Genomic DNA, 27,760 nt, shown 5'->3' with positions numbered 1-27,760 from the left:
TTCTTGGAGTGAGGTTGCTACACAGAAGGCCTCAAAAAGTCTTTTTTTTTAAAAGAACAATAAACACCTTTATTACACAAGCTAAGGACAGTGAATGACTTATTTGCCTTTCTGTGCCTTGATCTTCCTCAGATAGAATTCCATCTCCTTGCCCTTTAGTACATAGCTATCTGCTGGCCCACACTGGCCTGGTATGGATGCAATGCAGGCAAGAAGTTTGCCATGCTGTAATTGCTCCTCCAGAAGACTGCTGATTTTGATATTCTTTTTCCTTTCATATTTGATCATTTTTCTTTGATCATTTTTTGTTTAAAAATTCTTCCTCCTCAGGAGTCAGCTTGGTCCCCTTACAGCCCAGGGTCAGTGGAACTCCTGCCACTGTCAATAAGCACCGTGCAGTTCTTCACCAGGGTCTTGGTGCTGACCATCTTGTTATTGGATGCATCAATAAGCTTTGTTTTGTGAGTATAATACTCAGAGTCCGAAGAGAAGCTCTCCACTCAAGCCTCAGAGTTCTGTACTATGTTGCCTCTTTGAACTCAGACTGTGTATATGCAGGTGCCAATCTTAGGGTTGGCAGCAGGGTGTCCCAGCTCATTCTTCTGCTTCTTGTGATAGGGCTTTCCCTTGCCCCCAGTCTAGTAGTGCTTATGACAGTTGTCCCAAGAGATGCCTGTGGCTAGGTGCTGGCTTGAAAGAGCTCACATAGTCTTTTCTGTATGTAAAGTGAAAGAAGAGTGAATTCTTACTTTTCACTTAATACTTTGGTGCTGGTTGGACAAAGCTGGAAATAAGTGGACAGATACCTTGCCATTTAAGACAAATCCATAATTAGTCTGAAAAGCAGTGATCAGAGCTGGAAATCTGAAGTATAATCCATTATATAGGATGTCCCATGACTACCAAAGGAATGGATAAGCTGAAATAGTTCAGGCAGAATAAGTAGAGAAGAGAAAGATTATATATATACATATATATATGTATTTTGCACATATGTACAGTTATGCTCTCCTTAACAATGGGGATACATTCTGAGAAATGTGCCATAAGTTGATTTTACAGTTGTGCCAACATCATGAAGTGTGCTTACACAAACCTATAGGTCAATCACTCAGCATGGCCTCTTTTTTTTTTTTTTTCATTTTTCTTTTATTATTCATATGTGCATACAAGGCTTGGTTCATTTCTCCCCCCTGCCCCCACCCCCTCCCTTACCACCCACTCCGCCCCCTCCCGCTCCCCCCCCTCAATACCCAGCAGAAACTATTTTGCCCTTATCTCTAATTTTGTTGTAGAGAGAGTATAAGCAATAATAGGAAGGAACAAGGGGTTTCGCTGGTTGAGATAAGGATAGCTATACAGGGCATTGACTCACATTGATTTCCTGTGTGTGTGTGTGTTACCTTCTAGGTTAATTCTTTTTGATCTAACCTTTTCTCTAGTACCTGTTCCCCTTTTCCTATTGGCCTCAGTTGCTTTTAAGGTATCTGCTTTACTTTCTCTGCATTAAGGGCAACAAATGCTAGCTAGTTTTTTAGGTGTCTTACCTATCCTCACACCTCCCTTGTGTGCTCTCGCTTTTATCATGTGCTCAAACACCAATCCCCTTGTTGTGTTTGCCCTTGATCTAATGTCCACATGTGAGGGAGAACATACAATTTTTGGTCTTTTGGGCCAGGCTAACTTCACTCAGAATGATGTTCTCCGATTCCATCCATTTACCAGCAAATGATAACATTTCGTTCTTCTTCATGGCTGCATAAAATTCCATTGTGTAAAGATACCACATTTTCTTAACCCATTCGTCAGTGGTGGGGCATCTTGGCTGTTTCCATAACTTGGCTATTGTGAATAGTGCTGCAATAAACATGGATGTGCTGGTGCCTCTGGAGTAACCTGTGTCACAGTCTTTTGGGTATATCCCCAGGAGTGGTATTGCTGGATCAAATGGTAGATCGATGTCTAGCTTTTTAAGTAGCCTCCAAATTTTTTTCCAGAGTGGTTGTACTAGTTTATATTCCCACCAACAGTGTATGAGGGTTCCTTTTTCCCCGCATCCTCACCAACACCTGTTGTTGGTGGTGTTGCTGATGATGGCTATTCTAACAGGGGTGAGGTGGAATCTTAGCGTGGTTTTAATTTGCATTTCCTTTATTGCTAGAGATGGTGAGCATTTTTTCATGTGTTTTTTGGCCATTTGAATTTCTTCTTTTGAGAAAGTTCTGTTTAGTTCACTTGCCCATTTCTTTATTGGTTCATTAGTTTAGGGAGAATTTAGTTTTTTATGTTCCCTATATTTTCTGGTTATCAGTCCTTTGTCTGATGTGTAGCTGGTGAATATTTTCTCCCACTCTGTGGATGTTCTCTTCAGTTTAGAGACCATTTCTTTTGATGAGCAGAAGCTTTTTAGTTTTATGAGGTCCCATTTATCTATGCTATCTCTTAGTTGTGCTGCTGGGGTTCCATTGAGAAAGTTCTTACCTATACCTACTAACTCCAGAGTATTTCCTACTCTTTCCTGTATCACCTTTAGAGTTTGGGGTCTGATATTAAGATCCTTGATCTATTTTGAGTTAATATTGGTATAGGGTGATAGACATGGATCTAGTTTCAGTTTTTTGCAGACTGCTAACCTGTTTTCCCAGCAGTTTTTGTTGAAGAGGCTGCTTTTTCTCCATTGTATAGTTTTAGTGCCATGTCAAAGACAAGTTGGTTATAGTTGTGTGGCTTCATATCTGGGTCCTCTATTCTGTTCCACTGGTCTTCATGTCTGTTTTTGTGCCAGTACCATGCTGTTTTTATTGTTATTGCTTTGTAATATAGTTTGAAGTCAGGTATTGTGATACCTTCAGCATTGTTCTTTTGACTGAGTATTGCCTTGGCTATTCATGGCCTCTTGTGTTTCCATATAAATTTCACAGTAGATTTTTCAATCTCTTTAATGAATGTCATTGGAATTTTGATGGGAATTGCATTAAACATGTAGATTACTTTGGGGAGTATCGACATTTTTACTATGTTGATTCTATCAACAAAGTGGAAATCTCTCCACTTTCTATAGTCTTCCTCAGTCTCTTTCTTCAGAAGTTTACAGTTTTCCTTATAGAGATCATTCACATCTTTTGTTAGGTTTACACCTAGGTATTTGATTTTTTTTTGAGGCTATTGTAAATGGAATTGTTTTCATATATTCTTTTTCAGTTTGTTCATTATTAGTGTATAGAAATGCTAATGATTTTTCTATGTTGATTTTGTATCCTGCTACCTTGCTACAGCTATTGATGATGTCTAGGAGCTTCTGAGTAGAGTTTTTTGGGTCTTTAATGTATAGGATCATGTCGTCTGCAAATGGGGATATTTTGACAGTTTCTTTGCCTATTTGTATTCCTTTTATTCCTTCTTCTTGCCTAATTGCTCTTTCTAGGAATTCCAGTACTATGTCAATAAGAGTGGAGATAGTGGGCATCCTTGTCCTGATTTTAGAGGGAATGGTTTCTGTTTTTCTCTGTTAAGTATAAAGCTGGCTGTAGGCTTGTCGTGTATAGCTTTTATAATGTTGAGTTACTTTCCTTCTATTCCTAGTTTTCCTAGAGCTTCTATTCCTAGTTTACTTAGAGCTTTTATTATGAAATGGTGTTGGATCTTATTGAAGGCTTTTTCTGCATCTATTGAGATGATCAAGTGGTTTTTGTCTTTGCTTCTGTTAATGTGGTTTATTACATTTATTGATTTTTGTATGTTGAACCACCCCTGCATTCTTGTGATGAAGCCTACTTGGTCGTGGTGAATAATCTTTTCTTTTTTTTCGGGAAGCAATGTTTATTAGCATACCAGCAGTGGCTCATTGGATTCACATTTCAAAGGCTGAGACCTGAGAACAAAGGGGTCTCACCTATACCCTTGCAAGCAGGGTACAGAAGCAAAAAGCAAGGTTTAACCCATATATGGTTACATGTAACTCTGTTGGTTACTTCACTCCCAGTGCTATGTGACATTCTTCATGCTTAAATTTTTAAGTTTTATCTCTCTGCTATGCCATCCCCTCCCCCATGCTGGCAGTGAGGCAAACCAGAGATGCACAAAGCAGAAAGCCAAGTCCAGCCCTAAGCTGAGGCAGGGCTGACTGCACCTGTTGTTGCTGGGGCCAATGAGGAAAGGCCACCTGCCATTGCTCCCAAGCAAAGAGGGAAGGAAATCTCCTGGCTTCTCCCTCCATCCAGCCTCCAGGGCTCTCCAGTGCCTCCCATTCACTGGAAGCCAGCAGACATGGAAAGCTGGGAGAGGACACTCTTCAGGGATGAACTCTGACATAGAGCAGAGCACAGCACAGGACTGGCACTTATGAAGATGGAGGAAAGAAGTTAAAGAATCCTCAGCCTGAGCCAGGCACGGCGGCTCATGCCTGTAATCCTAGCTACTTGGGAGGCTGAGAGGTGGAGGATCAAGGTTCAAAAAAAATTAGTTCTCAGGCTGGGGATGTAGCTCAGTGCTTGCATGTTTGCCTAGCATGCACAAGGCTCTGGGTTCCATCCCCAGTACTACACACACAAAAAAATTGTTCTCAAGACCCATCTCAATGGAAAAAAGCTGGGTGTGGTGGTGCATGCCTGTCATCCCAGCTATGAGGAGAAACATAAAATAGGAGGATAAGGGTCCAGACTGGCCTATGCAAAAGGCGAGACTCTATCTCTACAAAATAACCAGAGCAAAAAGGGCTAGAGGCATGGCTTAAGTAGTTGAGTGCCTGCCTTGCAAGCACAAAGCCCTGAGTTCAAATCCCATGTACTGCCAAAACAAAAGAATTTCCAGCATGTAGAAAAAAGTGAGATATAATCCCTTAGAATCAAGTGATTCTAAATCAAGATTTTACTTTAGCCAATCCACAGGGAAGACAGCTCTGCCTACCTCATTGTACCTTGGTTACTGGGCATTAAGAGAACTCCAGGCAAATGCAAAGGGTTCCAGCTATTCCTCACCCACCTTCTATTCTTTTCTGCCATGACTTTACTTTCTTCCTCTTTTCTCCGCTCCTGGCATCCCTCTTTCCCTCATTCTCTCCTTCCCTCCGTGGTGAATAATCTTTTTGATGTGTTGTTGAATTCGGTTTGCCTTATTTTGTTGAGGATTTTTGCATCAATGTTCATTAAGGTGATTGGCCTATAGTTCTCCTTTTTGGAGGTGTCTTTGCCTGGTTTTGGGATAAGTGTAATACTGGCTTCATAAAATGTGTGAGGCAGTTTTCCTTCCCTTTCTATTTCTTGGAACAGTTTAAGGAGGGTTGGTATCAGTTCTTCTTTAAAGGTCTGATAGAATTCAGCAGAGAATCCATCAGGTCCTGGCCTTTTCTTTTTGGGGAGACTCTTGATTGCTGCTTTGACTTCATTTTGTGTTATAGATCTATTCAGGTGATTAGTTTCCTATTGATTCAGTTTTGTATGATCATATGTATCTAGAAATCTGTCCATTTTTTTAAGATTTTCGATTTTATTTGAATATAGGTTCTCGAAGTAGTCTCTGATGATTTCCTGGACTTTCATGGTGTTTGTTGTTGTCTCCGCTTTTGCATTCCTGATTCTACTAATTTGGGTTTTTCTCTCCTCATTTCAGTCAGGTTTGGTATGGGTCTGTTGATCTTGTTTATTTTTTCAAAGAACCAACTTTTTGTTTCATTCATTCTTTGTATGGTTTTTTTGTATTCTATTTCATTGATTTCAGCTCTTATTTTTATAATTTCTCTCCTTATATTTGTTTTGGGATTTGCTTGTTCTTGTTTTTCTAGGCGTTTGAGATGTATTATTAGGTCATTGATTTGTGATATTTCAGTCTTTTTAATATATGCACTCATGGCTATAAACTTTCCTCTCAGGATTGTCTTTGCTGTGTCCCATAGGTTCTGGTAGGTTGTGTTTTCATTTTCACTGACTTCCAAGAACTTTTAATTTCCTCTTTTATTTCATCAATGACCCATTGATCATTGAGAAATGTGTTGTTCAGCTTTCAATTGTTTGCATGTGTTTTACTGTTGTTTTTTTGTTGAGTTCTAGTTTTAATGCATTGTGATCAGATAGAATGCATGGTATAATTTCTATTTTCTTATATTAGCTGAGGCTTGCTTTGTGCCCTAGGATATGATCTATTTTGGAGAATGTTCCATGGGCTGCTGAGAAGAATGTCTATTGTGTAGAAGTTGGATGAAATGTTCTGTAGACATCAACTAGGTCCATTTGATCTATTGTATATTTTAGATCTTGGATTTCTTTTTGATTTTTTGTTTGGATGACCTATCTATTGATGATAATGGGGTGTTAAAGTCTCCCACAACCACTGTGTTGGAGTTAATATATGCTTTTAGGTCTTTCAGGGTATGTTTGATGAAATTGGGTTTGTTGACATTGGGTGCACATAGGTTGATAATTATTATTTCCTTTTGGTCTATTTCCCCTTTTTTTTAGTATGGAATGTCCTTCTTTATCTCGTTTGATCAATGTAGGTTTGGAGTCTACTTTGTCAGAGGTAAATATTGCTACTCCTGCCTGTTTTCGGGGGCCATTGGCTTGGTAAATCTTCTTCCAGCCTTTCATCCTAAGCCTATGCTTATTTCTGTTGGTGAGATGGGTCTCCTGTAAGCAACAATTGTTGGATCTTCCTTTTTAATCCATTTTGTCAAGCGGTGCCTTTTGATGGGTGAATTAAGTCCGTTAACATTAAGTGTTAGTATTGATAGGTATGTGGTCATTCCTGTCATTTAGTTGTCTTAGTTGTTTGAAGGTTTGATTGTGTGTACCTAAGTTGAGGTTACTCTCTACTGTCTTGCTTTTTCTTTTCCTGTGGTTTGGTGCTGCCTGTCCTTTCATGTTTATGTTGGGTTTCACTTTCTGTGTGCTGAATCCCTTGAAGAATCTTTTGTAGTGGTGGCTTTGTGGTCACACATTGTTTTAGTTTCTGCTTATCATGGAAGACTTTTATTGCTCCATCTATTTTGAATGATAGTTTTGTTGGGTAGAGTATCCTGGGGTTGAAGTTATTTTCATTCATTGCCCGGAAGATCTCACCCCACGCTCTTCTTGCTTTTAATGTTTCTGTTGAGAAGTCTGCTGTGATTTTGATGGGTTTACCTTTGTATGTTATTAGTTTTTTCTCTCTCACAGCCTCAATATTCTTTCCTTAGTTTCTGAACTTGTTGTTTTAATGATGATATGTCATGGAGTAGTTCTATTTTGATCTGGTCTGTTTGGTGTCCTGGAGGCCTCTTGCATCTGTATGGGAATATTTTTCTCTAGATTTGGGAAATTTTCCATTATTATTTTGTTGAATATATTGTGCATTCCCTTTGCTTGCACCTTTTCTCCTTCTTTGATGCCTGTGATTCTCAAGTTTGGTCTTTTGATGGAGTTGGTGAGCTCTTGCATTTTCTTTTCACAGGTCTTGAGTTGTTTAATAGTTCTTCAGTTTTTCCTTTAATTACCATTTCATGTTTGAGTTCTGAGATTCTGTCTTCTGTTTGTTCTATTCTGCTGGATTGGCCTTCCGTTTTGTTTTGCAGTTCTGTTTCGTTCTTTTTTCTGAGGTTTTCCATATCCTGGCTGGTTTCCTCTTTAATGTTGTCTATTTTTGTTCTGAGTTCATTTATCTCTTTATTAATCGTGTTCTCTGTTTCACTTTGGTGTTTATACAGTGCTTCTATGGTTTCTTTTATTTCTTCTTTTGCTTTTTCAAATTCTCTATTTTTGTTGTCTTGGAGTTTCTTGAGTATCTCCTGTATATTTTGGTTGACCATATCCAGTATCATCTCTATAAAATTCTCATTGAGTACCTGTAGTATGTCTTCTTTTAGATTATTCTTGTGGGCTTCATTGGATTCTTTGGCATAGTTTATCTTCATTTTGTTGGAGTCTGGATCTGAGTATCTGTTTTCTTCATTTCCCTCTGGTTCCTGTACTAATTTTTTGCTGTGGGGAAACTGGTTTCCCTGTTTTTTCTGTCTTCCTGACATTGCCCTTGGTGTTGTTATTTTCCCTGTACTGTGTGCAATTAAGTATTTTCTGGCTGTAATAATAGCACTAGTGATATTTAGAATGGAAGGGTGAGGGGATGGAAAGCAAAGAACTTAAAGGAAAAGGGAAAAACAAATAATCAGGTAGAAAAATAGAAACCAAAAAACAAAACAAAGAAACAAACAGAAAAGGTTTCAAAGATATAAACAGGGAGAGACAGTGTACTAATCAACAGTAAGCTGAAAAGACATTAGAGAGACAGAGGATTGAAAATAAAAAATAAAAAGAATAGAGATAAGAATAAAAATAAAAAATAAATAAAATTAAAAAAAAGAACAAGCCTCGAAGTTCAAATGCAATGAAGTTTCAGTCTTAATAATTTTGGTTTCGTCCCTCAGTCTCCAATCCTGGAGATGCTGCCTCAGATGTTGTTCTGTAGTTGTCTCATCAAAGGGGTAACATAAGGAAAAAAAAGAAAACCCACAAAGTGTCCCAAGTTCAAATGCAATACTGTTTCAGTAAGTTTTTCAGCATGCAGGTGTAGTTTGGTTGTTTTCTCATCAAAGGTAGGGAGAGAGAAAAAAAAGAGTCTGGAGACAGGTCTGTGAATGGCTATCTGCAGCTGTGGCTTGCCTGCTCACTGCTGTCAGCCTGCTGTTGCTGGAGGCTTTATTTATGCAGATCTCTGGGGCAAGCTTTGTTTACTCAGAGTTCTGTGCACTATGCCACTGCTACAAGCTTTCCCCTTTCCAAGAACACTGGGGGAGGTGACACTGCACCTGCTTTCTCAGCCTGCGTGTTTATTTACAGTTCGTGTGGGAAGTGCATGTTCCCCCCTCTCCTGTGGAGTTTTCCTCCCACCGCTGCTTTTGCAAGCTTTTCCGCTCCTGATTACTGGGCAGTGCTGCTGGTCCTGCCAGCCAGCGTGTTTGTGCACAGCTCACGTGAGAGGTGGGTCTTCCCTTCTCTCTTGTGGACTTTTCCTCCCTCCGCCACCCTGGCAAGCTTTCCCGCTCCTGGTTGCTGGGTGCTCCCGCCCTCTCCGGCTTGTTCAGTTACAGTTCCAGGATGGATTCCCTCCCCCTCTCTTCGGTGCTCAGGGCGCCTTACCTTCTTTGCTATGTGTCTTTATTGTTCTCATGGCTTATTACTCAGTTTCTCTTTTTTCCCTGGGTGGGGGTCAATCTGTCCGGGGGTATGCCAATCTGGACGTGGGTTGTCTGTGGGAGTACCTCGTACCACTAAGCTCACCTTGTCCGCATCTTCCCAAGCCGTCTGGGCACGGGTGACTGGCGGCCGGGGGCCCTTCTGGTTTCTCCGTTTAATATGAAGTGGAGATGCTATTCGCAGGCTGGAGGTGTGGAGGGGTCAAAGTTTTGCCTCTTCTCCATGGCCTTGCCTGCAAGGTGTGTCTCCAGCGTCTCTCCAAGATTTCACTTTAGGAGACACGCTTTCTGCTTCCTCCCTCTAGCCATCATCTTGGAAATCCTCTGTTTGTATTTTTTTAAGCCACTGAGTTTGTGGTGGTTTGTTATAGTAGGAATAGAAAATGAATGCATTGCTCTTTAGTACCTCCCAAATTATTGAGATGAGATAGTCTAGGAAGGTAAGAGTTTCTTCTAAATGCTTGAAGAAACTAAAGTTCTTTAGACTTGAGGGTCAAAGTTAATGAGGATGCTTGAGATCTAGCTTTCAATATTTAAAAGGCTGTCATATGGAAAAGAGATTATTATCTTGAGTTGGAAGAATTTAGGTTAAGATTGAAGTTATGGAGAGTATGAAGATTACAGCTGTCAAAATCAGATTAAATGGTATTGCAAAATATGAGCTCTCCTGCTCTAAAGGTGCCCAGAAATAGCACACAGTATTTGTAAAGCATTTTGCAGCTTACCAAACACCTTATATTCACAAATCATCCCATTTAACCCTTTAGTAATTTAGTGAATTTCTCACTTTACCTGTCAATAAAGGGAGGCTAAGATGGCTTAATGCTACTTAACAAAGTGTCAAAAGCTAGTGAAGAGCAAAATTGGGAGTTGAGCTCTGTTTTAGGACTAGAAGGCCAGTACTTTTCCTACTGCCTTGTTCCTTCTTGCATTAAGGCTTCTTCCAACTTTAACATTCAGTAATTATGAAAACAGTTTAATAGGTAACAAACTGCCTGGCTTCATTTACATTTCTCTTTAGCCTCTATTAAATACCAGAAGTATATAGGCGTAAGTCAGGATGCTAAGCACTAGAAGAAAGAGACTTGGAGCACAGCCAGCAGATTATTCCAGGAGAAAAATAAGACCACAGCTATGGCTATCCAGTGATATGTTAGTAATGTTCAACAACCAGCTTTCTAGAAAAATAAACCCTGACTTGTAGCATTTGCCAATTTGTGGCATAAATACTCCCATGTCAGCTAATTTTCACTGATTTGGGAAGAGATGTGTACAAATACCCCATTGTGTGACATTTTCATCACACACACACACACACACACACACACACACAGTATAATACTTTGAGGAGCATAGCATAATGTAAAATAATTAGGAAGTGATGAGTTGTGAGCATTTAAGTAAATTAAAAATATAATTTACTTGTGAGTTCACATAAAATAGGCACATTTAATTTTTAGTAATGGTTGTATTTAGTAACTAGATCTCAGAATTCCCGAAAGCTTAACAATTGGCTCTTGCAAGTTGCTATGGGCCAGCTTTAGTGCAGCACATACCCTTGGAAATGCTGCTCAGAACCTTGGCGCTGTGAGAACTGATGAGGTTGACTAATGCTCTGTGCGCTTCTTACAGGCTTGCATGTTCCAAGATCCAGTGTAAATAGCCACGTATGGAGTCATAAGAGCAGCAGCTGTTAGCTTCTTGGGAGTGAAGTAGAAAAGCTCCTTGTCCCCTGAACCCTGTTTTCCAGCTCTGCTGGCCTTATGTTTGTCTAAAATAGTCCATTGCACTTTGTTACTGTGTAGAGGGGATAAAACATGGAGTGGGGAAAAATTTCCCATTTTATATGTGTTCTTGGCAAGGCAGACATATGATTATTTTTAGACACTGGGAATGGAGGAATACAGTTTTAAAGCCAATTGTGAAAAAAATTTCTATGTAATTTTGTTTAAAGCTATTATGTTTCATTTAATGATTTTTAATTGTTGAAACAAAAGAGAGTCTCCCCCATTTAAAACACAGAAGTATAGTTTAATTCAAGTTCAAGAAAAATGTTAGGAAGGGGAGAAAACTCCTTGAGGTTCTTTTATTCTGTGGACAGGAGATGACTGATAACTCCGATATAAAAGAATGAGTCCTAGTGACCTAAATCAGGGTAAGAGCCTGAAAGGTGTGGATTGAGAGACATTAAAAGGGGCTTTTCCATCAAGGAAGAGAGAACAGGAAGTTGTGAGTAAAACTGGTTAAATGCATAGATTCTCTGGGCCAGAAAGACATTTAGGAATAGTAGATTCGGGAGGGGCCTCTGCCTCTCTCATCACTACAGCTTCATGTAGATGCTGATTCACAGTCCACAGTAATACAAGGGAAATGAAAAAAGTCAATCCTCTTATTTTTTTAAACTTTAAAAAGTACAAATGACACATGAATGCCTTCTCATGGTAAAAAGCTAAAAATAAGTGACAGTACAAAAAATGAAATCTCTCCTTCTACTCATTCATAACCCAAAGCCCATTTCCCTCTCTAGGAGTAGCATTCCTAAAAGTTTGGTGATTATTGTTTTACGTATTTTCTAACATATCTGAAACATAAATGTTTATATGTAGTATGTAAATATTACTGTATTCTTATCCCATTCCAACCCTGTATTAGACCCCACCACTTCATGTACATTAATCTTGGCAAGTTTTTAGGGCTATCTTAATCTCTAAAATTTAGATATAATTTAAATACCATAACATTTACCATTTTAAAGTATACAGCTTTGTGGCTGTACAACCATGACTATATCTAATTTGATCCTCTAAAAGAAACCTTTTGCTAATTGGCAGTTAATTCCCCTCCCCCAGGTCCTGAAATCAGTGGCCTCCCCCATCTTGAAAAAATAGCCACAGGGAGTAGACTAGAACATTCTACAGTGCCATGTTGTAGCCATTCATCTACCAACTTTTTGTCTGTGTGGATTTGCTTATTCTTGGAACTTTCATGTAAATAGACTTGTACAGTCTATGGCCTTTGTATCTGCCTTTTTTGGAGACAGGGTCTATCTCTGTAGCTTAGGTTGGACATGAAAACTCCATTTCCAGCCTCTCTTCTTTTTAGAAATATTTGTATTAGCCTATCATAGTAATGCAGAGGGTTTTGTAGTGACATTTCCATATATACATATATTATACCCCAGTTTGTTTCATCCCTTCCATTATTCTCCCTCCTACCATATTCTCCTTCTTAAAATAACTTTGACAGGTTTCAGTGTTCCATATTCATGGATGTACAGAAAGTACATCAACCATGTTCACTCCCCTTTACCCTCTTCATTTACACTTCCCCTTCCACTAGAACCCTCTCCTTAACATGACCTATTTTACATTCATGTCTGTCATTGTTTAAGTGTCTGTTCATTGTTTAGTAGGAATTTTACCTTGGTATTTTACCTGTAAATATGTTGTGCTTAAATCAGTATAATACCCTCTACTGTTTTTCTTCCCCTTTCCCCCCATACCCTGTATTGTTCAGCACCCTGTATTGTGTTTTGTTGGGTATTGTTCCTATGCAGATGTGATGTATTTCATTATTACTCACTTTTGGTCATTATTTTCTTTTTTTCCTCCTCCCTTCATCTCCCCTAACAGTCCCACTTTTGGAAAAATGTTCTGTGTATATTTATATGTATGTATGATAATACTTGTATTTGTATTGAATCTGTCTTCCACATATGAGAGTAAACATGTGACCTCTTTCTTTATTTTTTTAGCTTTGAACAGTACCTTTAATTGACACTTTAAGAATTTTAGGTATGCAAGTATATTCCATCTTAACCAGAACACAGAGTATGACAAAAGAGTTTATACAATCAGAAATACAAGCAAGGAAAAAGGTGTGAAATGATGTGTTGGTCAGTAGAAATGAGTCATGTGGTACCAGGCACTTGGAACCCCTTAGTGTATTCTGAAAGTCAAAATAAAAATTCAAGGGAAAAAGTCACATGATACCATGTAATTAAACACTGAGAGAAATATTCTGGTTGCAGCAAAGACTGATAAAACATGCTAGTATGACCCAGTGATAAAAACATTTTAGTTGTCATTAGGAGTAACATAGTCATTAAAGAAAATATAATTGTTATATTACCCACTCATAAAGCCTTTTCTTACAAGGTTTTCCATACAAATATCAGAAGGGAGAATGTCATAATAAAGAGCTGTTAGAATGATGACTTACAAAGAAATATTAGGAACAATATTTCTCTATTTTATAATAGATTAGGAGTAGATAAGAGTAGACCACTATCTTTCTTTTAGTAATTAATTAATTATTTTATTATTCGTATGTGCATACAATGCTTGGGTCATTTCTCCCCCCTGCTCCCACCCCCTCCCTTACCACCCACCCCGCCCCTTTCCTCTCCCCCCACAACCCCCTCGATACCCGGCAGAAACTATTTTGCCCTTATCTCTAATTTTATTGAAAGGAGAATATAAGCAATAGTAGGAAGGAACAATGGTTTTTGCTAGTTGAGATAAGGATAGCTATACAGGGAGTTGACTCACATTAATTTCCTATGCATGTGTGTTACCTTCTAGGTTAATTCTTTTTGATCTCACCTTTTCTCTAGTTCCTGGTCCCCTTTTCCTATTGGCCTCAGTTGCTTTTAAGGTATCTGCTTTAGTTTCTCTGCGTTGAGGGTAACAAATGCTAGCTAATTTTTTAGGTGTCTTACCTATCCTCGTATCTCCCTTGTGTGCTCTCGCTTTTATCTTGTGATCAAAGTTCAATTCCCTTGCTGTGTTTGCCCTTGATCTAATGTCTGCATATGAGGGAGAACATATGATATTTGGTCTTTTGGGCCACGCTAACCTCACTCACAATGATACTCTCCAATTCCATCCATTTTCCTGCAAATGATAACATTTCATTCTTCTTCATGGTTGCATAAAATTCCATTGTGTATAAATACCACATTTTCTTGACCCATTCATCAGTAGTGGGGCATCTTGGCTGTTTCCATAACTTGGCTATTGTGAATAGTGCTGCAATAAACATGGATGTGCAGGTGCCTCTGGAGTAACCTGTGTCACATTCTTTTGGGTATATCCCCAAGAGTGGTATTGCTGGATCAAATGGTAGATCAATGTCTAGCTTTTTAAGTAGCCTCCAAATTTTTTTCCAGAGTGGTTGTACTAGTTTACATTCCCACCAACAGTGTAAGAGGATTCCTTTTTCCCTGCATCCTCGCCAACACCTGTTGTTGGTGGTGTTGCTAATGATGGCTATTCTAACAGGGGTGAGGTGGAATCTTAGTGTGGTTTTAATTTGCATTTCCTTTATTGCTAGAGATGGTGAGCATTTTGTCATTTATAGATTTGCATATATTGAACCACCCCTGCATCCCTGGGATGAAGCTGACTTTGTTGTGGTGAATGATCTTTCAGATATGTTGTTGGATTTGGTTTGCCATTATTTTATTGAGGGTTTTTGCATTGATGTTCATTAAGGAGATTGGCCTATAGTTCTCTTTTCTGGAAGTGTCTTTGTCTGGTTTTGGGATGAGTGTAATACTGGCTTCATAAAATGAGTTAGGCAGTGTTCCTTTTCTATTTCTTGGAAAAGTTTAAGGTGAGTTGGTATTAGTTCTTCTTTAAATGTCTGATAGAATTCAACAGAGAATCCATCAGGTCCCGGACTTTTCTTCTTTGGGAAACTCCTTATTGCTGCTTCAATTTCATTTCATGTTATAGATCTACTAATGTGATTAATATCCTCTTGGTTCAATATTGGATGGTCATAAGTATCTAGAAATTTGTCTATTTCTTCAAGATTTTCAAATTTATTGGAATATAGGTTCTTAAAGTAGTCTCTGATGATTCCTGGATTTCTGTGGTGTTTTTTGTTATCTCCCTTTTTGCATTTCTGATTTTACTAAGTTGGGTTTTTTTCTCTCCTCATTTTAGTCAGATTGCCAGGGGTCTGTCAATTTTGTTTATTTTTTCAAAGAACCAGGTTTTTGTTTCATTGATTCTTTTAATGGTTTTTTTGGTCTCTAATTAATCTTGCCCTTATTTTAATTATTTCTCTCCTTCTGCTTGTTTTGGGTTTTGCTTGTTCTTGTTTTTCTAGGAGTTTGAGATGTAGCATTAGGTCACTGATTTGAGATCTTTCTGTCCTTTTAATATATGTACTCATGGCTATAAATTTTCCTCTGAGGACTGTTTTTTCTGTGTCCCATAGGTTCTGGTAGGTCATGTTTTCATTTTCATTAACTTCCAGGAACCTTTTAATTTCTTCTTTATTTCATTGATGATCCACTGATCATTGAGCAATGTGTTGTTCAGCTTCCAGTTTTTTGCATATTTTCTGCTGTTTTTATTGTTGTGTTCTAGTTTTTTTTTTATTATTCATATGGCATACAAGGCTTGGGTCATTTCTCCCCCCTGCCCCCACCCCCTCCCTTACCACCCACTCTGCCCTGTGTTCTAGTTTTAATGCATTGCGATCAGACAGACTGCATGGGATTATTTCTGTTTTCTTATGCTTGCTGAGGCTTGCTTTGTGCCCTAAGATATGATCTATTTTGGAGAAAGTTCCATGGGCTGCTGAGAAGAATGTATATTGTGTGGATGTTGGATGCAATATTCTGTAAACATTAGCTAGGTCCATTTGATCTATGGTGTGATTTGGATCTAGGATTTCTTTATTGATTTTTTGTTAGGATGACAGATCTATTGGTGATGGAGGGTATTAAAGTCTCCTACTACCACTGTATTGCAGTCTGTGTATGCTTTTAAGTCCTTTAAAGTAAGTTTGATTAAATTGGGTGCACTGAGATTGGGTGCATATAGGTTGATAATTGTTATTTCCTTTTGTTGTATTTCCCCTTTTATTAGTATGGAATGTCCTTCTTTATCCCATTTGATCAATGTAAGTTTGAAGTCTACTTTGTCTGAGATAAGTATTGCTACTCCTGCCTGTTTTTGGGGGTCATTGGCTTGTTTCATCCTAAGCCAGTGTTTGCTTCTGTCAATGAGGTGGGTCTCCTGTAAACAACAGATTGTTGGATCTTCCTTTTTAATCCAGTTTGCCAAATGGTGTCTTTTGATGGAGGAGTTAAGTCCGTTAACATTCAGTGTTAGTATTGATAGGTATGTGGTGATTCCTGTCATTTAGTTGTTTTGTTGTTTAAGGGTTTGATTGTGTGCAGCTGAATCGATGTTACAGTCTGATTCCTTGTCATCTCCTGTGGTTTGATCTTGCCTGTCCTCTTGTGGTTTTGTTTGCTTTCATCTTCTGTGTGCAGAATTCCTTGGAGAATATTTTGTAGTGGTGGCTTGGTGGTCATATATTGTTTTAGTTTTTGCTTATCGTGGTAGACTTTTATTGATCCATCTATTTTGAATGATCATTTTGCTGAGTAGAGTATCCTAGAGTTGAAGTTATTTTCATTCAGAGCCTGGAATACCTCACTCCATGCCCTTCTTGCTTTTAAGGCTTCCATTGAGAAATCTGCTGTGATTTTGATGGGTTTACCTTTATATGTTATTTGTTTTTTCTCTCTTGCAGCCTTCAATATTCTTTTTCTGGTCTCTGTGCTTTAATTGTTTTAATGACAATATGTTGTGGGGAAGTTCTATTTTGGTCAAGTCTGTTTGGTGTCCTGGAGGCTTCCTGTATCTAAATGGGCATAACTTTCTCTAGATTTGTGAAATTTTCTGTTATTATTTTATTGAATATATTATGAATCCCTTTTGCTTGGACCTCTTCTTCAGTGTCCATGATTCTCAGATTTGGTCTTTGATGGAGTGGTGAGTTCTTGCATATTCCTTTCATAGTTCTTGAGTTTACAGTTCATCAGTTTTTCCTTTAATTTCTATTTTATCTTTGAGTTCTGAGATTCTGTTTCCGCTTGTTCTAGTCTCCTGGATTGTAGTTTACTTTTAAAATTATTTATGCCTGATATAATTCTAAAGAAGTAAATTTCCCTAACTAGACTACTGTTCACTTGGTAAAAGCTACTAAACGTAGGTCTAATGTTTGAGTCAAATTCTTTGAATTTGAAGGCCTATTTAAAAGTTTATCATTTCATCATTGGCACATGAAAAGAGTGTCACTGATCACTTTTGAAGAAGAAGTCTGAAAATTCTTATTTTTAGTCTTTCATTTTTTTTCTGCATGGACTTTCCAGAAATAAGTTTACACCACTACTCCCTAAACTATTCTGGTATGTGTTGGATGTATATGTGGTGTTAAATGAAGTGACTTTCAGTTTTAATTTTAATCAGGATCACCAATTTGGTTTTTTGTTTCTTTTGAGATAGGGTCTTGTTCTGTTATCTAGGCTGGCCCCAAACTCCTGAGCTCAAGTGATCATCTTGCCTCAGCTTTCTAAGTAGCTGGTACTAAATGCAATCACCACATTTGACAGTCTATTTTTATTTTAGAAAATAAAGGAAAATTTAATATTAATATTTTTTCTAATGTTACAGAGAATATTTTAAATCTTTGTAATAAAAAAGGAAATAATGATTTCCTTTTAATTGAGGAGAAAAATTCCTTGGCTCCAAAAGAGAAATCCTGTCTGTTCTCAGTTGCCTTTAAAAATCTTGAACCTGTCAGTAAAATCATATAATCTACTAATAACATGCCTTAGGCTTATTGCCTTTTCTTCGGCAACAGTATCAGCAAATGATGTGCTCTATCGATTTTAATCACATTACTTTTTTTTGTCTACATTACAAGGCTTGAAAAAACTCATCAAATAAATCTGTGGATGTAGATGCCTCCTTTCCCTGCAAACCTAATCATTTACATATTATTCCTTCTTGATCAGTTGTTAAGGTATAATATAGACTAGTAATATTTTGTATTTAATGATCTGTGGTCTTGGCTAATGTCCTTGATGTTGAGCATTTACATATTTAAAAATTAAAATTCTTATAAATGTTATATTTGGGTGCCTTGTAGCATTCATAATTTAGCATAAAACAAGTTGCTTGCGGGCTAGCTCATCAAGCCATTCCCTCTGAAACTCAGCTGCACACATCTAGAGCAGACTCCTGCAAGGTTGTACTCTAAGCTTGCCATCAGCTAATTAGCTGGCAATTTGTATCTCAGAATTCAGTAGAACAATATTTGGAGCACTAGGTTGAGAGATTATGATTGATAAAATAATTTTCTGATGCTCCCTGCATGAGCTCATAGATAAGAGAAGTAGTTTTTGTTGTTGTTTTGTGTTTTATTAAATTAATGTCTTTATCTGAAACTGAAAATGAGGATCATGGAGTGTTTGGTGTGCTGTTGAAAACTGGTATTTGCCCAGTTTGCAGAGGTCTGGCCAAAAGAAGAAGTTGACTGGACCATCTGAATTGTGTTTCCAGTCTTTGAACATGATCTTGAGGGTACGAATTCATTTCTTACATGGTATGAGGTATGAGGTATCTGAATTGGAGCCTTACGTGACACACTTCCTTAGCTCACTATGTAGTTTCATGAAAACTTGCTGGCTTTGGAAAATTCCCTTCATCAACATAGAGGACAAACACTCTGACACAAAATTTTATATTAATATATTTTATTAATGCAAAAATTTAATCAGTGTTTGATAAACAAAAATAGCAAACCTCTCCAACTTACCATCAGATTCCTGGTCTTAGTGTTCAGTTATTTCTTGGACTAAGATCCCTGATGATAGAGGGACATTTTTGTTTAGGCTTCCTAGATGGAGCACAGCTGAATGTTCTGCCACGATCTACCTCTTCACTGTGGTTCTACATTTTTTTTCTTTTAGAGTTAATTAGTAGCATTATATTTTTTTGCTTTAGCTACATGTAAGCCCACTTTTTTCACTCTTAAACCAATTATCTTCTGATTTCATGAGGGGAAAATCCTCATCTCATCTTCCATCTCACTACTACCCCACCCCTGTAAATTCTACTGTGGCTGTTGTGTTAGACTGTGCCTGAAAATGGGATCATGGAATATGTTAGTGTGTTGTAGACTGAATGTGTTGCCCAGTTGCAGAGGGGTTTGAGACTGCCCCTCCATACTACAGCTGAAATTCAGGTCAGCTGAAGTGAATTTTAAGACCATAATTGGCGTGGTCTGGTCTGTGGTAGGAAAGCAGGATTTCCATTATAATATTGAAACCTCCGTCAACTGCCACTTCAGTTCTTTTAAATGTCTGCTATATCTCAGACAACAATTAGAAGGAATGATTCATTTTCATAGACTTGTAGGGCTAGAAAGAACTTTAAGATGTCCTAGTTTATGCTTAAATCCCCTGTATGGCTCCCCTACTAACTGATCTTCCATCCTCTACTCTAGCACTTCTAGTGACTGAGGTAATCTTTCCTTTCATCTTTGACAGCTGTGAATGTTAGGAAGCCCTTTATATTAAATTGAATTTGGCATATACTCCTTTGAGCCACACAGAGTCTAATTTCTTATGTCTAATCTTTCTTATCTTTTCTTATGCCTAACATCATCTTCAGATTCATGAAGACAGCTCTCATATTCTGTTTAAGATGTCCCTCCTGTACACTATCCTCTTCTTTCTGTGATGACTTATCCTATATATCTATTTATTTGCCTAGATGATTTGTGATTCTGGCCCTTTTCCACAAAATCCACACTCAAATTTTTGCTGAGTACCTACTATGTATAAGGAAGGTTCTGGCTTGTGGTTATATAGGAAAAAAGACACAGGTAAAGTGAAAAAATTAGGGAGTTTCACAATTTTATCCAGCCTCTTTGAGCCAAGCTTTCTTGGTAACACTTCTATCTTACTTAAACTATCAGTACTGGGACCACATTTGAAACTCTCCCTCCACATTGCAGCTTTAATCAGTGAGGAACATTACACAAATTAAAATAGAAAAAACTCTAATAGTGCACATCAACCATTAAGCATTTTTAAAAATCTCTGAAAGAATGTAAAATTTAAATATGCTATAAATTATTTTGTAAGACAATGCAGGTTCATTTCCCTAATATTGCCTTTACTGGAAATAGTAAATAAATGAAACTTCTTAAAATTCAAGAATATGATCTAGAAAGTTCATTTTTGTCCTTTAAGCTCTATAAACATGTTAAGAAAACATAGTTAAAAAGTGAATATTCAGTCCTTCAGTTTGGTCTGCATAATGTCAGACAACCCATAAGATTTTTTTTCTTTCCTTGAATAGAACACATTTTTGACTGAATTGACTGACTGTTTAGGTTTGTTGTAGACACAGTCTTAGCAAAGAAAACTAAAAAAATTGCTTTTCTGGAAGAAAATTGTAGCTTGTTATATCTCACAAAACCATTCTTGTGTTCATTTTCTTGAGGAAATTGCTATATTTTCTGGGGCCAATATGTAAGAAACCTTTTTATGATTAAATAAAAGCTCAGAGATTTTCAGTATCAGAATTGTTCCATTGACTTGCCTTAGTACTGAAAATAAAATGAAAATCTTTAGCCAAAAGAAAGCTCATGAATTAGTTAAATACTGACATGATTTGAACTTATTTTATTTACTTATGTTATGTCTAATATTTATGTGTGTCTAGTCTTTGTGAACACAAAGAAATATTATATCAGAAATGTCTTTGGTTTTCTAATACATCTCTTTATAACTAAAGCCCTGTTTAAATGTAATTCCATGATTCTATAGAAAAAGAACAGTTAATCTTTGTAAACATTAAGATGGGTTTGCATTAGTTTTATTTCTCTAAAATAGTTAATTAGTTAATTAGTTTTATTTCTCTAAAATATGAATGACATAATTTGGCTTGTTAGTAGGTTTATTTTACAAATGTTTCAAATAAATTCATAAATGAGAAAGAAATGTGAATAAACATTTGTTCTATTTTGTTTTTTTTGTTTAAGCTACAATTGTTAAAATTTAGCCAGCCAAAAAGAAGTTAAATTTGCAATCTAATTCTTGCCAAGAAAGTTTGTATGCAGCTATTCAACCTATTGTTTTAGAATTGCTGGGGTAAGAAAGTAGAACATTGTTTTGGCAAATATAGTGGTTGTTAGGCTGAAGAGCAGAAACTCCTTACTGAGTAATAGGAATTCCCTTGCTCTCTGAATATAGCCACCACATACCTGTAAGATAGCAGAAACTATCTTACAGGTATGATAGTAAGTCAGAAACTTGGAACAAAAGAGTGCTCATAAGTTTATGCTAGTGTTGGTGATGTTGTGATGATGCCTTATTGAGAACTGATGAAAAATAAAGGACATACTTTCTGAATAAAGCTAAGAAAGGAATAACTGCTTTTAGATCCCCCAAAATCCATCTTAAAATGGAAAATTTATTCATTTATTTAATAAATTCCTATTGTGTACATTTGGGGTTTACAGCATAATGTTATTGGATTCATGTAGATAGTAAAGTGATTGCTGCAGTGAAGTAGAGCAAATTTATCATCTCTTGCTTTTTTTGTGACAAGAACAACTAAGATCTACTTATTTAACAAAATTCTCTAATACAATACAATTTTGCTAACTTTAGTCCCCACATTGTTAGATCTGAATACTTGTTCATTCAACATATCTGCTGTTTTGTGTCCTTTGATGTCCCCATTTCCTCTCCTTTGCCACCATTGTAACCACCATTTCATTTTCTATCTTTGTGTATTTGAGCTCTTTTTCTTAATTCCACATCTAAGTGAGATGATGCAATATTTTTCTTTCTATTTTTAGGGTTATTTTAATTAGCATAATATCCTCCTGATCAAACCTGTTGTGGCAAATGGCATGATCTCCTTTTAAAAGGCTGAATTATATTCAAGTATCACATTTTTCTTTATCCACATGTCTGTCAATGGACATTAAGGTTGTTTCCATATCTTGGCTGTTGTGTTTAATGCTGCAACGAACATGGGAGTGCAGATGTCTTTAGACCTAGTGATTTAATCTTTAATAACTATATTCCCAGAAGAGAGATTTCAGGGTCATATGACTGTATTATTTTTAATTTCTTTAGAAATCCTATAATATTTTCCATAATGGCTGTACCAGACTACATTTCAACTAACAATGCACTAAGGTTCTGTTTCTCCACATTCTCACTAACATTTGTTATTTCTTGTCTTTTTTTCTTTTTTTCCAAAAATGACTTTCCTAATGGGTATAGGGAGATATCTCATTGTGGTTTTGTTTACATTTTCCTTATGATTAGTGATGCTGAGCACTTTTTCATATACTTGCTGGCTATTTTCATGTCTTTTTTGGAGACTTAATCTTCAGGTCCTTTGTTCATTTTTAAAATTGGGTTATAGTAAAGAGATTTAGGAAGCAATTAAAAATCTTCCAACAAAGAAAAGCCCAGGACCAGATGGCTTCACAGCTAAACTCTACCATACACACAAAGAATAATTATTACACACACTTCTTACATGCTTCCCAAAAATTAGACCTAAGGGGAATATTTCTCAACACATTTTATATGGCCAGCATCACCTTCATACTGAAGCCACCAAAGATACTGCAAGTAAGAAAACTAGAGACCAGTATCTTTGATGAATATCTATGCAAAAATCCTCACTAAATATTAGAAACTAAATTCAACAACTCAACAAAAAGATTATACATCATGACCAAATAGGATTTGCTTTGGCATGCAAGGCTGGCTTAACATTTGCAAATCAATCATTATGATACATCACATTGACAGAATGAAAGATAGTAACCCCATGACTATCATAATTGATGCAGAAAAAGCGTTTGACAAAAAGTTCAGCATCCCTTCTTGATAAAATATCTTAACAGTTTAGGTGTAGAAGGGAAGTTTTGCCACATAAGAAAGGCATGAAAAATCCACAGCTACCGTAATCAATGGGAAATAACTGAAAGCTTTCTCATCAAGACTGGTGCAAGGCAGGGATACCCACCCTCACCACTCCTATTCAATGTAATATTGGAAGAGTAGACAAACAGCAAAGAGAAATAAAAGGCAACCAAGTCAGAAACAAAGAACTAAAACTATTTCTATCACAGATAACGTGATCCTATATGTAGAAAACCCTAAAGAGTCCACAAAACGACTACCATGAATACATGAATTTAGTAAAGTTGCAGCACATTAAAAACAACATATAAAATAAGTAGCATTTCTATACTTAAATAATGATCTATCTTAAAGAGAAATGAAGAAAACACTCCAATTTCTGATAGCATAAAAAAGTAAACACCTAAGAATAAATTTAAGTAAGGAGATGGTAACTTCGCACATTGAAAATTATAAAACAGTCATGACAGAAACTATAGAAAGCACAAATAAATGGAAAGTTGTCATGGATGAGCAGAATTAATACTGTTGAAAATATCCATGCCACCCATAGCAACATACAGACCTACCATGATCCCTATTAAAACTCCAATGACATTCTTCACAGGAGTAAAAAAAAAAATCCAGGAGTAAAAAGAAATGTGAACTACAAAAAGTCCCCCAAAGAGCTAAAACAATAATGATAAAGAAAAGTCAGAGGCATCATATTTCCTGTTTTAAAATTATGCTACAAAGCTATAGTAAACAAAACACTACAGTAGAAGCATAAAAACAGACACATGGAGCAATGGAACAGAGTACAAAGCCAGAAATAAACAAATCCAAGCAAATACAGTCAGCTAATTTTTGATAAGGTTACCAAGAGGATACAGTAAAGGAAGGGATAAATGCTGCTGAGAAAACTGAATTTATTATTATTTTTTTATTATTCATATGTGCATACAAGGCTTGGGTCATTTCTTCCCCCTGCCCCCACCCCCTCCCTTACCACCCACTCCACCCCCTCCCTCTCCTGAGAAAACTGAATTTAAATATATGAAAGAATTAAACTGCACCCTTATCTTGTACCATGCACAAAAATTAACTCAAAATGGATAAAAGATCTAAATACAAACCTAAAACTATATATTCAAAGAACATAAGGAAAGCTTCTAGACTCTGACTTTGGCAATGACTTTTGGGATTAGAGCTACCACACCAAAAGCTCAGGCTACAAAAGTCAAAATAAATAAATAAATAAGACTGCATCAAACTAAAAAATTCTATACAACAGAAGAAACAATCAACAAAATGAAAAAGCAACCTACAGATGAGAAAATAATTGCAAGCCACAAATCTGTTAAGGGTTAATATTCAAAATTTGTGTAGAACTCTCACAATGCAACAGAAGAAAATAGGAAATTTAATATTTAAATATTCTGTTGAAAATTTGCAAAATTTTGTAAAATTTAAAGGATGTGATAAGCATGCTTTTAGGAGGAGTACTGTTTACAACAAGGAAACAGCTACAATTAAATAAACTTTTACATTATAAACACTTCTTATGGTTTCTTATAAAAAGTACCATATAATCAGTATTCTTAATTCATACATAGAATGACGCCTTGCCTGTTTGACACGGGACTTTTTTACACCTGCAGAGAGAAAACACTATTTTCTCCTGAACATAAAACCTGTTATTTGCAGAATATTCTCCTGCTCTGAGTCATTGATGGTTACAGGCTTTATTTTTAACCTGAAATGCAAAACATTTTCTTCCAGGCCTAAAGTGAAATCATTTTGCAAAGAGTATACAGGTACATTCTTGCTACATATACTTAAAGAACAAGGTTAAGCATTGGTAAGAGCTCGAGTGTGCATGTGCGTGTGCCTGGTGTGTGTTTAGTTGTTGCATCAAGTACATTCTTTTACCCCTCTGTCTGGAGGGTGCTTTTTACATGCTGCTCCTCATGCTTGCTCTTATGAGTTTTAACAGTAAAAGAATTTTTTCTCACCACTTTGATGAAAGGTCATTTTAATTGACTGAGTTGTCTATAATCTTAGATTACATTGTATACATTACTTGGGGGTGAAAACAAGTACAGCATTTAGGATTTTTGTACTTATTCTCAAGTGAGAGTTTGGTCAGTAGAGCCCCGCCGCCTTCCCATTTTGGAAACACTGCTATGGTCATATGAACTAGATGACTTTGTATTGCTCTGAAGGTTTTATGGGAAGCACCTGCTCACTAAAAATGGGGAAGAACTCTGCTATATAAAATATCCTAAGTGAAATGATAAGTCTTCTGAAGAAAAATAATGTGAGAGGATTGAGTGAACAGGCCTCCTGTTTTAGATGAGGCAGAGAAGGAAAGCTTCCCACATAAGCAAAAACTGCAGTGAAAGCAAAGGAGCAGGTACGTTTTGAGAGAGCATACTAGGTAGAGGAAGCAGAAGGGCAAACACCTTGAAAAGGAACACGCTAGTCATATTCAAGGAATAGCAAGGGTGAGGGAGAGAAAGAGAGGGAGAGAGAGAGAGAGAGAGAGAGAGAGGTGAAATCTGACATGGGATGATGGATCAGTTTATTTGGAGCCTTATAGGCAAAATTCAACAAATGTTGAAATTTTCAAAATGACATTTTTGTCATTTCTGTTCATCTTAAATTTTATTACTTAATCAAATTTTTCTCTCTTTTACATTTGGCTGCTTATTTATTCTTATGGCTTGAATATGAAATGTACCCCATAGGTTCATGTTTTGAATGCTTTGGGCCCCAGCTGGAGGCTCTATTTTGGGAGGTTCTGAAAACTTCAGGTAATGAGGTCTAGCTATTGGAATGGTATCACTGGGAGGGGTCTTTGAGGATATATCATCCCTGGCCTCATCCTGTTTGGTTCTCTGCTTCCTGTCTGTCATGTCTGTAGAATGTCCTCTGTCACATGTTTCTGCCACCATGATGCTTTGCCCAAGCACATGGGACCAAGCAACAATGGATTGAACCCTCGAAAATCATGAGCCAAAATAAATCTTTCCTCCTTTTAAGTTATTTATGCCAGACATTCTGTTACAGTGAAAGAAGGTAAATAATTAGAAAATTGGTTGCCAGAGAAGTGGGGTTGTTGCTCTGACTAGAATTGATCATGTTGTTTTTATACCTTTGGAACTAATTTACAAGAGAAATTTGAAAAATTTAGGAGTTGTTGACTAGAGAAAACCTAGAATGGTATAAGCAGAGTTTAATAGACTATTCTGGTGGTAGCTCAGAAGACCAGAATTCTAAGAGAAATGCAGATAGTAAAGACTGTGCTTAGGGACTCTATTGGAAATTGGACTAAAAGCTATTCATGTTACATGCTGGCAAATAATTTTTTGACATTTTGTCTGTCTCCTGAACTTTGTGGATGAGTTTAAGGTGATAGCCTTGGTGGGTATGATGCTCAAGCCTGTAATTTCAGCTACTCAGGAGGCAGAGATCAGGAGGATCATTGTTTGAGGCCAGCCCAGGCAAAATGTTCATGAGACCCCACCTCAACCAGTAAGCTGGGTGCAGTAGCACAACCCTGTGGTCCTACAAACATTGTAGGACATACATAAGAGGATCTTTGTCTGAGGCTGATCCTGGACCCTGCGAGACCCTACCTGAAAAATATCTAAAGCAAAAAGAGGTGAAGGCATGGCTCAAGTGACAGAGTGCTTTCTTACCAAGAATGAGGCCAGAGTTCAAACCCCAATACTACCCCCCAAAATTAAGGTTACAGCCTAATTGATTTGGAAATTTCAAGATAACATTGCCAGAGTGTGGCATGGTTGTTGCTGGCTGCTTTTAGCCATGTTTGCAGTGAGAACTAGGAGCAAAAAGCATAGCAGAAGGATTTGAAAAATGTGTAGTCTCATCAGAAAAGGAGGAAGTCAAAAGTTGTGGATGAAGAGGTTGTGGTTGTTAAAGAAATTAGTGCCATTAAAAAGAAGCCAAACACTCTGTCCTTGTGCAATAAGAAAGATGCTTTGAAAGCATCTCAGGAATTGGCCAGGCCCCACCTATTAGAGGCTCAAGGGTGTAAAATTGTCTCTTCTCAAGACTTCCCTTGAGAAGAGAGTGCTATCAGGGTACCCTGCGCACACAGGGGCGCTTAGGGAAGTATGTCCCTGGGTTCAGCTACCCAGGTACTCAGAGGTTACTGCAGCTATGGACCAAAAGGGGCCCAGATACTGCTTGAAACAGTGGCAGGCCTTGGCATTGTCCATATAACGCTACTTTTGCTGGCATGCAGAATGAAAGAGTTACAGGTCGTGGAGGCTTCCACCCAGAGTTCAGAGGAAATCCTCGAGAGGCCAGGCAGTGTGTGTCAGGGTCAGGATCCCTGAAGGCAGCCCCTGAAAGGGTGATATGTGAAGCTGTGAGAGTGAAGCCTAAGCTTCAGTGGAGCCCTAAAGATGTTGGAGATGCTAGGAACACGAGACATCTACCCATGAGAGCAGGAGGCAACAAGTGGAGCCAGCCCAAGAAAGAGGACATGTGGGCTGCAGGGCTGTGAGGGGAGTGATGCCTGAGCCCTTTGGAGCTCAGATTATGATACCACATGCCTCTGAGGCCAGATAAAGAGCTACAGGATTCAATGTTTGTTCTGCTGCTTTCAGTCTTGCTTTGATCTGATGCTTCCTTATTATTCTCCTATTCCTCATATCATAATACGAGTACTATACATATAGTGTAGCATTTATTTGTGCTATTGTATGTTGGAAGTATATAACTTTCCTTTTGATTTTACAGGCACTTACAACTAAGACTTTGCCTTGAGTCTCAGAAGAGACTTTGAATTTAAACTTTTGAGTAATGTTGGAACTGTT

General features: G+C 37.4%; 1 pseudogene; it reads right to left on the bottom strand.

The window, feature by feature from the left end:
* Positions 1-99: 99 nt before the first annotated feature.
* Positions 100-27,157, bottom strand: LOC141410931 (small ribosomal subunit protein eS8 pseudogene; annotated as a pseudogene).
* Positions 27,158-27,760: the final 603 nt, after the last annotated feature.

Source organism: Castor canadensis, chromosome 1 (genome assembly GCF_047511655.1).
Source record: "Castor canadensis chromosome 1, mCasCan1.hap1v2, whole genome shotgun sequence".
Taxonomy (NCBI): Eukaryota; Metazoa; Chordata; class Mammalia; order Rodentia; family Castoridae; genus Castor; species Castor canadensis.
The sequence above is the reverse complement of the archived record's forward strand: the minus strand, read 5'-3'. Positions and strand labels throughout refer to the sequence as shown.